Consider the following 16,994-nt stretch of genomic DNA (forward strand, 5'->3'; position numbering starts at 1 on the left):
TCTCAAGGCATTACACACCATTTTGACTGTTATTCTTCACGCAGTCTCTAAAAAGTTTACTTCTGATTTTTGTTTGCTATGCTAGTTTCTTTTCTGTTATGTGGAATGTTGTTTCTTTGACGTATTTTTTTAATGCTGGAATGTAGAACAGTATTGCGTTTATATGAATTTTATACTTTGATTATTGACTTTGTACTACGTTTATTTTTGAGGTACTTTGCGATCAATAATGAGTTTCTGGTCTCAAGGCATTACACCATTTTGACTGTCATTATTTACGCAGTCTCTAAAAATTTTACTTCTTATTTTTGTTAGCTATGCGAGTTTATTTTCTATTATGTGGAATGCTATTTATTTGACATATTTTTTTAATGCTGGAATGTAGAACAGTATTGCGTTTATATGAATTTTATACTTTGATTATTGACTTTGTACTACATTTTTTTTTTAGGTACTTTGCGAGCAATAATGAGTTTCTGGTTTTAAGGCATTACACACCATTTTGACTGTCATTATTCACGCAGTATCTAAAAAGTTTTCTTCTTATTTTTGTTTGCTATACGAGTTTATTTTTTGAGGTACTTTGCGAGCAATAATGAGTTTCTGGTCTCAAGTCATTACACACCATTTGACTGTTATTCTTCACGCAGTCTCTAAAAAGTTTACTTCTGATTTTTGTTTGCTATGCGAGTTTCTTTTCTATTATGTGGAATGTTGTTTCTTTGACATATTTTTTTAATGCTCGAATGTAGAACAGTATTGTATTTATATGAATTTTATACATTGATTTTTGTCTTTGTACTACATTTTTTTTAGGTACTTTGCGAGCAATAATGAGTTTCTGGTCTCAAGGCATTACACCATTTTTACTGTCATTCTTTACGCAGTCTCTAAAAAGTTTACTTCTGATTTTTGTTTGCTATGCGAGTTTCTTTTCTATTATGTGGAATCCTGTTTATTTGACATATTTTTTTAATGCTGGAATGTAGAACAATATTGTGTTTATATGAATTTTATACTTTGATTATTGACTTTGTACTACCTTTTTTTTTTAGGTATTTTGCGAGCAATAATGAGTTTCTGGTCTTAAGGCATTACACACCATTTTGACTGTCATTCTTCACGCAGTCTCTAAATAGTTTACTTCTGATTTTTGTTTGCTATGCGAGTTTCTTTTCTATTATGTGAATGTTATTTCTTTGACATATTTTTTTAATGTTGGAATGTAGAACAATATTGTGTTTATATGAATTTTATACATTGATTCTTGTCTTTGTACTACGTTTTTTTTTAGGTACTTTGCGAGCAATAATTAGTTTTTGGTCTCAAGGCATTACACACCATTTTGACTATCATTCTTCACGCAGTCTCTAAAAAGTTTTCTTCTGATTTTTGTTTTCTATGCTAGTTTATTTTTTGAGGTACTTTGCGAGCAATAATGAGTTTCTGATCTCAAGGCATTACACACCATTTTGACTGTTATTCTTCACGTAGTCTCTAAAAAGTTTACTTCTGATTTTAGTTTGCTATGCGAGTTTCTTTTCTATTATGTGGAATGTTATTTTTTTGACATATTTTTTTAATGCTGGATTGTAGAACAGTATTGTGTTTATATGAATTTTATACATTGATTGTTGTCTTTGTACTACATTTTTTAGGTACTTTGCGAGCAATAATGAGTTTCTGGTCTCAAGGCATTACACCATTTTGACTGTCATTCTTCACGCAGTCTCTAAAAAGTTTACTTCTGATTTTTGTTTGTTATGCGAGTTTCTTTTCTATTATGTGGAATGATGTTTCTTTGACATATTTTTTTAATGCTGGAATGTAGAATTGTATTGTGTTTATATGAATTTTATATATTGATTGTTGTCTTTGTACTACGTTTTTTTTAGGGGTGTGATTTTATCGAGGAAAAATACTACTATCTTAATATTTTTATGATATATTTTGAATAAGAGGGGTCAAGATATTATTAGGGAAATTAATTGGTTGATTTACTTGGTTGAAATGTCAATTGTTCACTGAAGAGTTTCATATTAAAGATTTAGGAGTTGAAAGTTAAATACTTTGCCTGGAGATTTTGAAAGATCGAAAAGCCATATAGTATATAAATAAAAAAGAGATACACTAGGAAAATTACATTAGATTTAATATATGGAATTGAAAGTTTATTTGTACTGTATTAGTGGTTCATTATAGACTTTTATCTATGTTATCTCCATAATTTGATGATGAGATTGATAATATGTCACAGGTTCCATATTGCAGTGTAATGGGATCTCTCATGTATGATGTGATTTATTCACATCCAAATTTATCATATGCAGGTAGTTCAATTAGTAGATGGGTAAATATTAGTAAAAAACATTGGAAAATAGTTAAATGGATTTTTTGATACTTGTGTGGTACTATGTATGTGTATTTGTAGTTTGGGAGAAATAGTGATGGAGTTAATTTTTTTGTTGATTATGATTTTGCTAGAGAAATTGATAAAAGAAGTCTCTTATAGGGTATAGTTCATTATTGGTGCTTGTATTATCAACTGGAAAGTTATTTTGGAAATTATAGTTGTATTATCTACTTGAATGCTAATCAATACATGATTTTTTTTAGACGGGCTTAATTATCAAAAACTATAATTTATCAATGTTCTACATGAGTAAAATCACATTCTTGGGTGTATCAATTATGTCTTCAAAATCTTCTAGCCTTCTGGAACTAAAATTTATAGGGTAATAATGTGGGCTCCGAAAATTTGGCCCCGGCCTCCCTCGCTGCCTTTTCGGGGGAGTTTTAATGGATTAAGTTCAGGGGTAAATTTTCGGAAGACAATTGGGCTTGTAAATAAGACACTACGCAGTGATTTTGCTCTCATTTTGCAAACACTTTATGATATGAGTTCTAGTTTCCTATAGGTGTAAGCCCCTATAATTAGTTACCTCTCTTGATAACGAGAGAGAACTTTTAATTAAGGCTAGTCGTCGATCAGATACATAGAAATTACATGTTATCTAGCATAAAGTAGCATCATGGGCTCAGGTGTGGAGAGTTTGATATTTAAAATTGAAAATTTTTCCATCTTGCACTTAAAACGGATGATGGGGGAATGGATGACAGACCCGATCAAGATCCCATGGTTCCGTCATCCCGGGCCATCGTGGTCCCTTGTATACTTAATCAGATGAGGTAGTCGACCTAACCTGATAGAAGGACCCTTGTCGGCAACCATAGGTTGTTTCATCCAAGGGTACCCTACAGACTTGAGGTGGGTGTTTGTCTGAGGGGATAAATTTAAATCCATCTTAACTAATAGAGGGTTTTGTGCCCTATCGATTATATCTTATTGATTCATATATCAAGAATTTGATTTTATTGGGGAGCAAATGAGCTTTAGCTATAACGTAATTTAATGGTGTCATTTGGTGACAAGCCACCCGATCTAGAGGGCCCCGGTCATAACCGTTTATCCTGTAATGTTAATTAGTGGCAAAATCACTGGTTAGAGGACACATGCTACGTTCTTACTGAAAAGAGATTATTTGAGAATGAATCCTAGTGATTTTCTCGATCAGACATTAGCTCTTTGTTAGCTAAAATATTTTTTAATTTGTTCACATCGGCAAACTGTTGTGGAGGGTGGATGGATTTTGCTTTAAGTGTTTGATGGGTTTATTTTAATTTTAAATATTTGGTTTTTTGGATTTTGAATTTTTTTTATTTTAGATTTTGTTGGGTATTTGAGAATTTAGGAGGCATTTGAAATATTTATAATTAATCCCCCTCCGGGGTAGATCTACATTCAACACGACCATCATCGGGGTATTTGTGATCATTTTCATTTGTTGATTAAGCCTTGTTGACTTAGTCTTGTCGACTCAGTTGAGTTGTCCACAAAGGATCGGGTTTCATGGGTTTTATACCTTTGTTGATGAATTTCTTTTGTCACAGACATTGTAGGCCTTATATGAACATATAAAATAGATATTATGGTTGACATCCTGTGTCACGACCCAACCCGATCGGGACGGATCCCGCTCGCATCGGGTCGTGGCCAAGCTCAAACATACTGAACTGATTCCAGGATCTGGCTTTGGAATTTGTTTCAGAACTTTCTTCCAAACATTACACACAGAGCTATTATAAACATCAAAATACAGCGGAACCAATCATCTATCTTGTTCATATACAAATACAGCTCATGACTTTCAGACAAAAAGAAAAACAGAACAGAAAAGTCATGACTATACAAAAAATCAAAAGTACAAAATACCTATAACAGATCAGATTCTGAACTCCTAATCTAAGACTTCCTTCCCTTTCCCAGAACCTGAAAACCACGCAGAAAATAAAGATGAGCTACAACAGCTCAACAAGACATCAAACCTCCAATCAAAATCCTCATAGTCCACATCAAACACATCAGACAGAAATTCGCAGAAATCAGAATACAGAACTGACATAACAGAACAGAACGAATCAAATCAGAACAGAACAGATTAAATATCAAATCAGAGCTGAATCATATATCAAATCAGAACAGATAGAATCGTATGGAAATCAGAATCAGATCATATCATAACAAAACAGAATCGTACAGATCAGAACAGATCAAAATAGATCAAAACAGAACAGAATCACATCACATCAAAGCTGACAGAACGTACAAAAATCAAAAAATCAGATTAAATCATATCAGATCAGAATTCATATCAGAATAGACAAAATCGTACGGAAATCATAAATTCATATCAAATCAGGACAAATATTTCAGAACAGATCTTCCTTCCAGATTTCAGAACTTCCCCTTATATCTCTCTTGTACATACAGCACCAGAACTTCCCCTTATAGCTCCCTTGTGTATACAGCACCAGAACTTCCCCTTATAGCTCCCAATTGTGCTCACAGCACCAGAACAGAATAGATATACAAAATTTCAGAACTTCACAGAGCTTATCAGAACTTCCCCTTATAACTCCCTTGTGCTTACAACACCCTTCCCCTTATGGCTCCCAATAGCATACGAATAATTAATTCAATTCAGAACAAATCCAGATAACTTCAGAAATCGTACGAAAATCCGGTGGTATAACGGCAGTATACGAAATTTACACAAAATTGACAGAATCAAAATTTTACCAAATTACCACAGAACATGCACAACAACATTATAAGACTTTTATTCTACTGCCACAATATTTTCAGACATCGTGAAAATTTACAGTCAACAGAAAATGCCGCCAAATCAAAACTATCCGGTCAAAAATCTCCAGAAAATAATCAAAACGTGCACACTCGGCACTTCAGAAACATACCAAAAGTTACGCTGTAAAAACTAAACCAGTCAACAAATACGGACAAAATTCGCTAACGAAAATGAAACCCGGACAGAAAAGTCGTTCAAACTTCACCGTTCTGAAAATTGAAGAAGGCCTGAATATGCCTTACCTTGCGTACACCACTTTCTTGAACTGTCTCGACGGACAAAAAAGGTCCGGTGTCGCCCAAAAATCAACTTTTCTCTTTTCTTCCATGACTTTCTCTCTCCTCAGAAAGTTAGTATTTTTATTTTGATTTTCTCTCTCTTCAAAACGACTGAATTCAGCTAAATAATGTTCTGATCGGCCCGGCCGATCGCACGATCGTCCTGGATGATCTGAACAAAATCTAATCGTCCTGGGACGATTTCTCAAGACGATAATTAATTTGCTTGGACGATAAAAACCCTTACTCTCTGATTTGTGCCATACTCTGATCGTCCCGGGACGATCCCAGATCGGCCCGGACGATCCCTACAGGAAATCTTTCCTGTAACTTCTGTACAGATTCTAGAACAATTTTTGAACTAATCGTCCCGGGACGATCCAAAATCGGCCCGGACGATTCTGAAGCAGATCTGATACTACATCCTGACCGTATATCTATTTGATAATTCGAGTCGTGTTGACTCCTATCTATCAATGTAGAAGGATCAATCTCAAACTTGGGTTTATTTATTGACATGTGTAGCATCCCTAGACTTCGCATGTGTATTCAAAACACGCTCGTCATGTCCCATACGGGTGTGTGATTGCACTTGCCCTTTTGTGTACCTATGTGCATACATATTACAATGCATGTGTGAGGATATTTTTGGAATATTTATAAACACCTTATGTCTGCTTGCTTAGATCTAACGGATCCGGTGGTGTAGCTTCGTATTTCAATCATTTTTTAGTTTTATACAGATAGATTATCGTGTCTTGTTGTTTTATGCAGGTATATTGTAGTACACTATTTGTTGATTTATGCAAGATAGATTGTAATGCACAAACAAATATCCTTCCATTGCTTGTAGGTAACTGCATTTGCCACAGGCTTGATGCCTCTCTTTTTATAGGAAGATTGCTTTGAAAGGAAATCTTCTAACAATTCTCGTAGGCATTTACATTTGCTATTGTTCCTCTACATTTTCTCGTTGGTAGCATTTAGAATGTACAACGGGTATCTTGTAAGAGTCCTATGGGCACTTCCATTTGTTATACATCATATGTCTTTGCTTGTGATGAATTGTTATATTTGTTAGACAATGCATGGTGATCGATTGTAAGGGTTGAACACATTTGCCTTTATTTTAATTTTGCCCGCAAAGCATTAATGTGTTCGTCATATTCCTTTCGCACTCATTGTACATAGTCTTCCAATGTTTGTAGAAAATTATTGCATCCACTAATTTTCTTATACTCCCTCATAAATGGCTCGCAGAGTGTATAACAGGTATTCTACAACAACTTGTAGGGACTTGTATCTATTATTATCTTCCTGCAACCTATCTTCCAACATTGACTATATGCAAATCAGTATGAGCACTTGTGATTTAATGTTGACTTTCGACTGAGGTATATTTGTTGAAAACCTTTTCTACACAATGGTCAGTAAATTGTTGTGTTCTTAATGCCACCTTCATATTAGACATGCTATTGCACTCACAACACTCATTGCTTGTTATCGCCTTTGTGTAATTTGTTTTATGCATAACAAGTTCTTGATTCTCACTTTGACTGAATCGTCAATGGACATTTGTATTCATTGTATGTTGCAATGGCGCATTTGCTTGCATAGTTTGCTGATATTTGTGTTTCGATGAGCATGAAGGTTTTCAATATTCATTTAATGATTCATACTTGTGATTGTAAGTATATCGATGGGAATGCTACCACTTTGATTACACATTTTATACCCTTGTTTATAAGCATATCAATGTGCTCATATAGAATCTATCCTTTATGATGCCTGTGAATCATTTGTCATCATTTGTAGCTTGGTGGATTGAAGATTGTGATTAACCATAATGTTCGTTGTACACCATTTATATGCATTGAGATTTTATTTTTTGCTCGCTTGATTATATGATGACATTGATTATAAAAAGGTTATTGCATTTGTTATATTTCTTTGTAGCAAATGTTGTAGTCTCGAGTCAATAAATTGCATAAGTTTCATCATCATTCATAATTGAATGATATTTATAGGTTATTTATCCACCCCGAATTTCGCATACATTCTTTCGTATTTAATTGGGGCCTGATATCCATCAATTGTAATATCATCTTAAGCATTACATCACAATCCTTCATACTTAGTTCAACCTCTCTGTCATCATGAGTTTGGTTCTCTACAGCTTGCTCATTGGATCCATGTTCACAAGTCCTTATGCATTCCGTTGTCATGCTTATCGATACTCGATCGAATAACTCGTAATTTTAATTAACATTTGCATTTTTATTTTTGATTCAAAGTTCAGCTCAAATGAATTCCCTGCTTTCCATACAAGTTCATGTTTTACTTGATGTTGTACAACTCGAGTTCAATATCCACAAGTGCATACTTCAAGTTTAAGTACATTTTGATTTACTAAAATTAAATGTGTTGATGATTGGTTTTAAGTTTTGTTCCTTGTCCACAATGTTCTAGTCAAGTACTATCCATTTGAATCCAAATCAAGTTCCCTGCGATTCATTTCAGTTTGCAAGTTCAAGTCTCCTATATTTGCTCTCAGCTTCGGTAGCCTCCTGGCGTCTCCCCCGTTTAAGGGAAAAATCAAGAGACAACCTTCCCCTCCATGCTACATGAGCCCTTCAGGTAGATATCGGGTGACACCACGGCTGTAGATGTCGGGGTGACACCGCGGCTGTATTTTCTTGAATCCCTGCAAATGTAAGGGTCTCTAGCACGTGTTTAAAAAATAGTTATTTTCCCACGTATGATTACTTATTTTTCGTCTCCCTCACGCTACGTGAGCGCTCCGAAGATTACCCACCTCGTCACAAGCGTCGCACCCACCTCGTCGCAAGCGTCACATCGATTTCCCTCCCTCCATGCTACGTGAGCAAGTATGGAGGTTTGTCGGCTCGCCGCAAGCTTCAAGTGTGGGATTTTAAATCAGAAATTTATACATTCGCAAGTGAACCGACAATGGAGTTGGCATGCATATTGAGGTGAGAAGGGATCTTTTCTTTTTTATAATTAACTTTAATTATTACTAATTATACTTAAGAATAATTAATCATAATTAGAATAATTAATCATAATTATGTTTAATTAATTCTAATTCATTACAATTAATAAAAAATTAATTATAAATTAATTATAACTATTTAGGATTAATATTAATTAATTATAATAATCTTTAATTACTTATAAATAATCATAATTCATAATAATTAATTACAATTATCATTAATTAATCATTAATTAACTAAAATTAAAAAAAATAATTATAATATTTCAAATTACCTAAAATTAATTATAATTAATTACAATTAAAATAAATAATTATAATCAATTTTAATTATTTATAATTAAGTAACTGAAATTACAAATAATTAAAGTTAATTAAATTCTTCATCTCCTCATTCGATTCGGCATGCTTACAGGATACAGAATTAAAGCTAAATCCCATCGGGATTTACAAATTTATGCGAGGTTTGAGCAGGATCTGTGCTAAATCCTGCCGACTGGATTTGATCGCCCCGTAAATCTCACGGCGGAATAAATCCTCCATTTTCCTATGTTAGCCACAAATCCAGGGTTTAGTGTGGCGGATTTGCAGGATTAGGTCCAAAAAGCACGCGAAAGGCGAAAGTTACCTTCACAGCTAGCGAGATCTCGCCTTTGCTTCCGATCGAAATGTCGAAACTTCCGATCCGACAGGAAAAAATTGTCGTCGAAGGAGCGGAGACGTCGGTCTCTCTCTCTCTCTCTCTCTCTCTCGATCGGAGGAACCAAGAGGTCGGCGAGGGAGGAAGCTTCGATAAGGTATCGACGTCTACAGGGAATTGGATCGAGAGAGATCCAGGCGTCGGCTTATTGAAGGAATAGGGGTCGGAGAGTTGAGCCTGAAAATCGATGTGTGTTGGTGTTTGATCGGACGCTGATGGCGTTTGATGGGACGCTGACGGGGTAGAAGGATTTCTGCTTGCGGTTTTGCGGTTGGGTTTGAAGGCCTCGGCACTGGTGTCGTGGGTTGAGGAAGAACGAGAAGGAAGATTCTCCCATGTGGGAAGCGAAGTCGCAGCCCGAAGGCTCTATTTCATTCAGGTTTTAAAGACAAAGGGAGATTTTACAAGTATACTAATTATAAAATCTCTGGAGTGTTAATAGATGACACAACGTCATTCGACGAGACAATCCTCAAATGACTTCAAGAAATAATCGAGGTCATCAAAAAAGCTCTTCTAGCCTTCATTTAAGATCAATCGGGCTCCTCTCCATGAAAAAAAAAATTTAATTTTCACCAATTCCTAATTACAAGTCACAGAAGATTCTCATTCCATCATGAGCAAGTTGTACCGGAATACCTTCTCTGACGGACCATTCTGCCAATGCCTTGTTATCCGGCATTGTTATCCTCATGGTGATCAAACTCATGCGTCATCCCAATGAACAAAGCCTGCTTCGGCCTAATTCTACTAACAGCTTCAAGACTCTGCTACAAGCAAAAGTGGGTGTTGTGAGAACCTCTCTTGCACAAGGTGTCTAAAATGAGAAGATCAAGTTGCCCTCCTCCAGCCCTTGAAATAAGATCCTCAGTAGCAGCAGGGAAGCGAGAAACATCCGAAACACACGCAGTTCTTGACTTTTTTTCCAAAGAGGAAGCCTAAACAGACATAATCCTCCCCATGCATCACTGGTGAAGGAACAAACTGTAGGCCGGATGATCCTCCAATCAAGCTGAGCAACACGTTTTACTTCTTCTCCTTCATTCAATTTTTTCTTAACCAAGTAAGGAAACTGTTCTGCAAGACTTTCCACTGCATGTTGAGTGAGGTAAATTGGAGTTGGATCAATTTCATTTGTTGGACTGAATGGCTGCACTGCACGGATATCATCCAAACCTAGCACAGCATCTGCATGTTCGTGAGTCAAAATAATGGAATCTACGCGAGGAATTTTATATATGGCGAGTATACCTTCGCAGAACTTTTTCTCTAAATGTTTTACCAACATCGATCAATATGTATTTTTGGGCGCCATTTCTTCGACATAGTCGATCAAGAGAGAAGGGTTGCACCTGTAATTAGGGGTTTTCTCCGGAGGCAGGGAGAGCGATTGAGAGCAGACCTGACACGGGGTATCCGTCGGGAGGATAAGGAACCGGGCGTTGGGTACCGCACTGGATCAGCCAGTACCGAGGAAAATTAGCGAGGATACGCCATTGTAAAATTCTTCGCCGTCCACTTTGAGATCGCCATTTTGAGATAGCGTCTTCTTCGTCTCCATATCTCCAGCGCGGCCCCCGTAGAAAAAGCACTACAAAGAAATTCCTGCTTCTCAGTACATTGACTATTAGAAGAAAAATTATTAGGTCCGGGGACACATTGACATAGCTCTAGATTCGGAAGTCAATAATATGTCGTCACGTGCTCTTACTCTTTACCGTGCGGCCTGATGACCCGGACCCAGTATTGCTATGTATTGGCTGATTTGTGCATTGCTAGGTTTTTCTAGGTATTGCTAGGTATTGCTCGGTATTGCTAGGTATTGCTCGGTATTGCTAGGTATTGGTCTTGAAAAAGCAATATTTCTCATTATTGTCAAGCAATACCTAGCAATATCGAGCAATACCTAACAATACCGAGCAATACCTAGCAATTCCCAAACATAGCAATATCGGGTTCCGGTCTGGGTCGGGTCATCAGGCCGCGCGGTAAAAAGTAAGAGCATGTGGCGACATATTATTGGCGTCCGGATGTAGAGCTACGTAAGGTGTCCGGACCTAAAAATTTTTCCTATTAGAAGGCTTAGTTGGTTTTTTCTTTTTTTTTTAGTAAAAGATAATTTTAAAAATTATGATTAAGGAAATGGAATTTGTGATTCTTTCTTTTTTTTAGAACAGGAATCAATCCGCTTTGTGAATTGTAAATTCTGATCGACCTAGCAAGCTACTCACATTATTAGTCCGGGGCAACACTTAAGGCTTTCATAAAATATAATTTTAAAAAAAATGTTTAATGTAATAAAATTGTCTAAATGAAAAATAAATATAAAAAATTTCTCAAAATGGTAGAAAAATGAAGTTCTCTAAAAAATATTTTCTATAGAAGTGTCACATCCAAATAACAACCTAAAATTATCGCCAAATGTAGAAAAGAAGGGAAACTTGTATTCTAAAATAAATAAATAAATAAAGAAAAAAAAAGGGAAACTTGTATTCTGAAAAGCTTAGAAATACTCCAAACTATTATTTGTTGGATTTTAATATTTTTAAATTAAATTAATATTTTAATTGATCATTAATGCTATTTCATGTCTTGATAAATCTCACCTAGATGTAAATTAACACTTCACTATATCTCTTGAAAGACCAAAGTATATTTGATAATTTTTGAAGCAATTGAAAATTTTAATGTTTGTGAAAGTTGCTTTTTATTGGATTTATTTGAATTATAAATTAATTTTAATGACGGATCTGAAGTCACACCTTCCGCCTTTCATCTGCTTAATCGGAACTAAAGGCTGCAATAGGAGTTCACGTTAAGAGAAGGTAGCATTTCTTCCTTACTGTTGCTGTCGAAGCCCTAGCCCACCGTCTGCTATTTCTGCTTTGTTTTTTTTTTTTAGAATAAAAATCATATGATTTTTTTTTTATTTCTATATCCTGATCATATTTTTTGCTTTTGTTTCTGGATTTAAGAGAGGGAGACGGGATTTCACAAAATTTTTTTAATTAATAACGTGCTTCAATAATATTTTTCAAATTACGATTTAAAATCCCAAAAATTTATTTAGCAGGATTTAAGAAAAATCTTGAATTAATGTTGTCTAAAATAGCATGCCAAATATTATAGATTTTTCTTTCATCTAATGTTTATCCAATCCTACAAAATCAAGCATTTATTTGTAGGATTTAACGTAATTCCTTCACAAATCCTACAAAATTTTTTTGATCATAACTGTGTTGATTTCCATCAATCTTTTTCGATTCCCGAACAAATTTGAAAGTACCTTGATGTTGCAAATTTATGTTTATATATGTTTTTTCTAACTTTTTGCTAGAGGATTTTATTGGTTTTTATCCAAGATTAATTTAATCAAAACTCGCCACCATTCATACACTGGCTCATTGCAATTTTATTTTGTTACTAATACCAAACATAATTATTTATGTTGTTATTTCGGCACTTGGATGGCCTCCTGGAATGCTTTGGGAGTCTATTTTTAATTTCAACACACTCAACATTTATTCTTACAATAAATATTTATGCATGAAAATCTCGCATCAATTATATTGCTATTCATATTGCCTCTTCTTATAATTTGTAAATTTATAATACAGCAATTAAGAAATTCAATGGGTAAACCTAATTCTAAATGTATAAAAGGGTATCAAGGTAATTTGTTGTCATACAGCAGCGGCACAGCAACTCGACAGTTATACCACCCAAACAAAATGTATTGATTTTTGTACAACAATTTTAGAAAGCAGCTTTCTGGATAATAACTTCACAACCTGCTTTACCGACAACTGCAGCCGTCCCAAACGAAGCCTTAAAGTGCACTACACACATCAAATTTTAATAGATGTCCGGACATATCTCTCCATCTGATATCAGGACTTAATAATTTTCCCCGCTGAGGGATGGGTCACTGTAGCAAACCGGGATGGGTTTGCGGCAGAGGTAATCCTTTTATTTTATTTTATTTTTTTTTTTCGTTTCTCTTTCTTTTTCTTTTACCGTAGAGGTCAACAAATAAGGCAAACAAAGAAGAAGATATTGGCCTTGTAAAATTCAGATTTTACAAGTATACTAATTACAAAATCTCTGGAGTGTTAATAGGATGACACAACGTCATTCGACGAGACAATCCTCAAATGACTTCACAAAATAATCGAGGTCATCAAAAAAGCTCTTCTAGCCTTCATTTAAGATCAATCGGGCTCCTCTCCATGAAAAAAAATAATAATTTTCACCAATTCCTAATTACAAGTCACAGAAGATTCTCATTCCATCATGAGCAAGTTGTACCGGAATACCTTCTACGGACCATTCTGCCAATGCCTTGTTATCCGGCATTGTTATCCTCATGGTGATCAAACTCATGCGTCATCCCAATGAACAAAGCCTGCTTCGGCCTAATTCTACTAACAGCTTCAAGACTCTGCTACAAGGAAAAGTGGCTGTTGTGAGAACCTCTCTTGCACAAGGTGTCTAAAATGAGAAGATCAAGTAGCCCTCCTCCAGCCCTTGAAATAAGATCCTCTGCTGCTGGAAGCGAGAAACATCCGAAATACACGCAGTTCTTGACTTTTTTCCAAAGAGGAAGCCTAAACAGACATAATCCTCCCCATGCATCACTGGTGAAGGAACAAACTGTAGGCCGGATGATCCTCCAATCAAGCTGAGCAACACGTTTTACTTCTTCTCCTTCATTCAATTTTTTCTTAACCAAGTAAGGAAACTGTTCTGCAAGACTTTCCATTGCATGTTGAGTGAGGTAAATTGGAGTTGGATCAATTTCATTTGTTGGACTGAATGGCTGCACTGCACGGATATCATCCAAACCTAGCACAGCATCTGCATGTTCGTGAGTCAAAATAATGGAATCTACACGAGGAATTTTATGGTGAGTAAACCAATGCAGAACTTGTTCTCTAAATGTTTTACCAACATCGATCAATATGTACTTGTGGGCGCCATTTTCATCGACATAGTTGATCAAGAGAGAAGTGTTGCACCTGTAATTAGGGTTTTTCTCCGGAGGCAGGGAGTGCGATTGGGAGCAGACCTGACACGGGGGATCGGTCGGGATGATAAGGCACCGGGCATTGGGTACCGCACTGGAGCAGCCAGTTCCGAGGAAAATTAGCGAGGATACGCCATTGTCAAATTCTTCGCCGTCCACTTTGGGATCGCCGTTTTGAGATAGCGCCATCTTCGTCTCCATAGCTGGAGGGCGGCCCCCGTGGGAAAAAGCACTACAAGAAATTCCTGCTTCTCAGTACATGGAACTTTTATTTGATCCGTTCAACTAACGTAGCTTTAGGTTTATACGTCAGAGAAGTAGTGTCACGTGTTCTTATTTTACCGCGTTGTCTGACAACCCCGACCCGAATCGGAGACCTATGTTCGCGTGTTGCTAGGTATTGCTCGATATTGGTCGATTTTGCTCAGCAATTAGAAATACCATTCTGTGAAGACCAATACCGAACAATACCGAGAAATACTGAGCAATACCGAGCAATACACGAACATAGCAATCCCGGATCAAATCGTCGGGCCGCGCAGTATTGAGCATAGGCGGAGGGAGGGCCCCCCCCTAAAAAAAATAATCAGTTATATTTCTTATTCATCTTACTCCATTGAAAAAAAAAACTTTGTGAAAACATAGCACAGTTCAGTGTAGAAAAGACCGGGTTCTCTGCTGCATTTTTATGAAGAAAAGAGCAGCTAAGGAAGAAGCAGAAGAAGATCTTCATCATCAGAAGCTAGAGAGAGTAATTCAATTCATCAATTTTATGAGTGAGGATGAAAGGGATCATAGCGGCAGGGGTAGCAGTAGCTTTTCTTCAACTTCTCATTCTTCTTCAGGATTGAGCTGTGTTACTGAAAGCAATGGGGATCGAAGTCTCCTCATCCAGTCGAGGAATTAAGGTTTAAGCACACTTAAGGAAATAGTTTATGTTATTTTCTTTGTATCAATTCTAGGAAACCAGAAAGCAGAGGCTGCCTTTTTAGCCTCCTCTGTAATTTGTTCTTCAATAGCTCTTAAATGAGAGCTTTTACTGAAATTAGCAAATATTTCTTCTTCTTGTTCTGACTTTGTTGCGGTTCTTACTTTTTTTTGGGACATTTAGGCCATTTAAGGCAAACTCACACACACAACGCATACACATGAACTCGAACCTTGGACCTCTTAATTGGAAGCCTAAGCTCTCAACCAATAGGCCAAGGGGAGTTGTGTTTGCAGTTCTTACTTACGCACAAGTTGCTTATGCAATGAGGTACACCTTATAAACATGTTTTCAAATTATTTAAATTTTTAATAAAAATGTTTTTTAAACATTAGTTACTTCATGAATGTAATGAACTTCACTTAAATTTTAGTGATTTTAAATTGAGATTTATTAGATTAGTTTAATGATTATAAAATAAATTTTAATCATTCATACAAAAAATCAATCATAAAAATATATTTATATTCATATATGCATATGAAATTCCATGATGGATATGAAATTAAATGAGAGATTTATAAATTTTAAATTTATATATTCATCTCACCCTCAAAACGAAGATCACCTGTAATGAGACGACACACAACTATTTTAATTTATGTCCCCCTTGAATAAAATTTCTGGCTCCGCCACTGGTATTGAGTAAGACCACGTGGCGACATGTTATTGACGTCCGAACGTAGAGCTATGTCAGGTCACCTGACCTAATAATTGTTCCAGTTACATGACTATTAGAAGGCTTCGTTTGTTTGTTTTTTTTTTTTTAGTAAAAGATAATTTTAGGAATAATGATCAAGAAAATGGAATTTTTTAAGAGTGGTTTTTTTCTTTTTTTTATAGCAGGAATCAATCTGCTTTGTGAATTGTAAATTCTGATCGACCTAACAAGCTACTCACACCATTAGTCTGGGCCAACACTTAAGGCTTTCGTAAAAGATAGTTTTAAAAATAATGATTAAGGTAATAAAATTTTCTAAATGAAAAATAAATATTAAAAATTTCTCAAAATGGTAGAAAAATGAAGCTCTCTAAAAAATATTTTCTACAAAAATTCTCCGTTTCTAAATAAAAAAGAAAAAAAATGCTGAAACAAATGAAGCCTAAGCAAGTTCTTTTTGTAGAAGCAACTATTTAGCAAACTCAATGAAATTTGCAAATTATCATAATTTTGTTGATAGAATTATTGATTAATACCCTTTTAGGATTTTTTTGTGGATGTGGTAGAGAATATTCTGTCAATGAATCAATTCTCTTTTCATTCCTTGATTTCAACACTCATGTCAAAGCATAGATTATTAGAGTTTGTGACTTAAATTATATTGGGCTTGGACTAAAAGGTTCATAATATGATATATGTGGTACAATTTAATTGTAAGATGTTTTATAGATCTTTTTTTCAACTTGCAAAGAACATGCGTAGAGCAATGTCGGACATCCTGGCTTGTACGAAATACATCGTGACACCGAAGTGTTATGCGATTTTTGGGATCTCGATATATATTTTTTTATTCTTCGGATTACATGCCAACATATACTTTCATAATTAGCTACAACATAGAGAATAATATATGATCTGAAAACATAAAAATAATATTCTACAATGAAATCAATATTAAAAATATAAATTGTTTAAATTTGCAACATCCTGAAAGATATTTTCCTACCTAGTATGTGGGCATCAAATAGGATTTATATTATTATGTAATAAAAGTTTTCTAAAAAGACAATCTCCTCTAATAGTTATCCATATACAAGGAGAGGTAACCTTCTAATAAT

General features: G+C 35.3%; 2 pseudogenes; both read right to left on the minus strand.

Annotated features, from left to right (window-relative positions):
* Window positions 1-9,617: 9,617 nt before the first annotated feature.
* LOC110096810 lies at window positions 9,618-10,981 on the minus strand (annotated as a pseudogene).
* A 2,339-nt stretch (window positions 10,982-13,320) lies between these two features.
* Window positions 13,321-15,293, minus strand: LOC110096811 (annotated as a pseudogene).
* Between the last annotated feature and the right edge of the window lie 1,701 nt (window positions 15,294-16,994).

The sequence above is a fragment of the Dendrobium catenatum genome, unplaced genomic scaffold (assembly GCF_001605985.2).
Source record: "Dendrobium catenatum unplaced genomic scaffold, ASM160598v2 fragScaff_scaffold_1676, whole genome shotgun sequence".
Taxonomy (NCBI): domain Eukaryota; kingdom Viridiplantae; phylum Streptophyta; class Magnoliopsida; order Asparagales; family Orchidaceae; genus Dendrobium; species Dendrobium catenatum.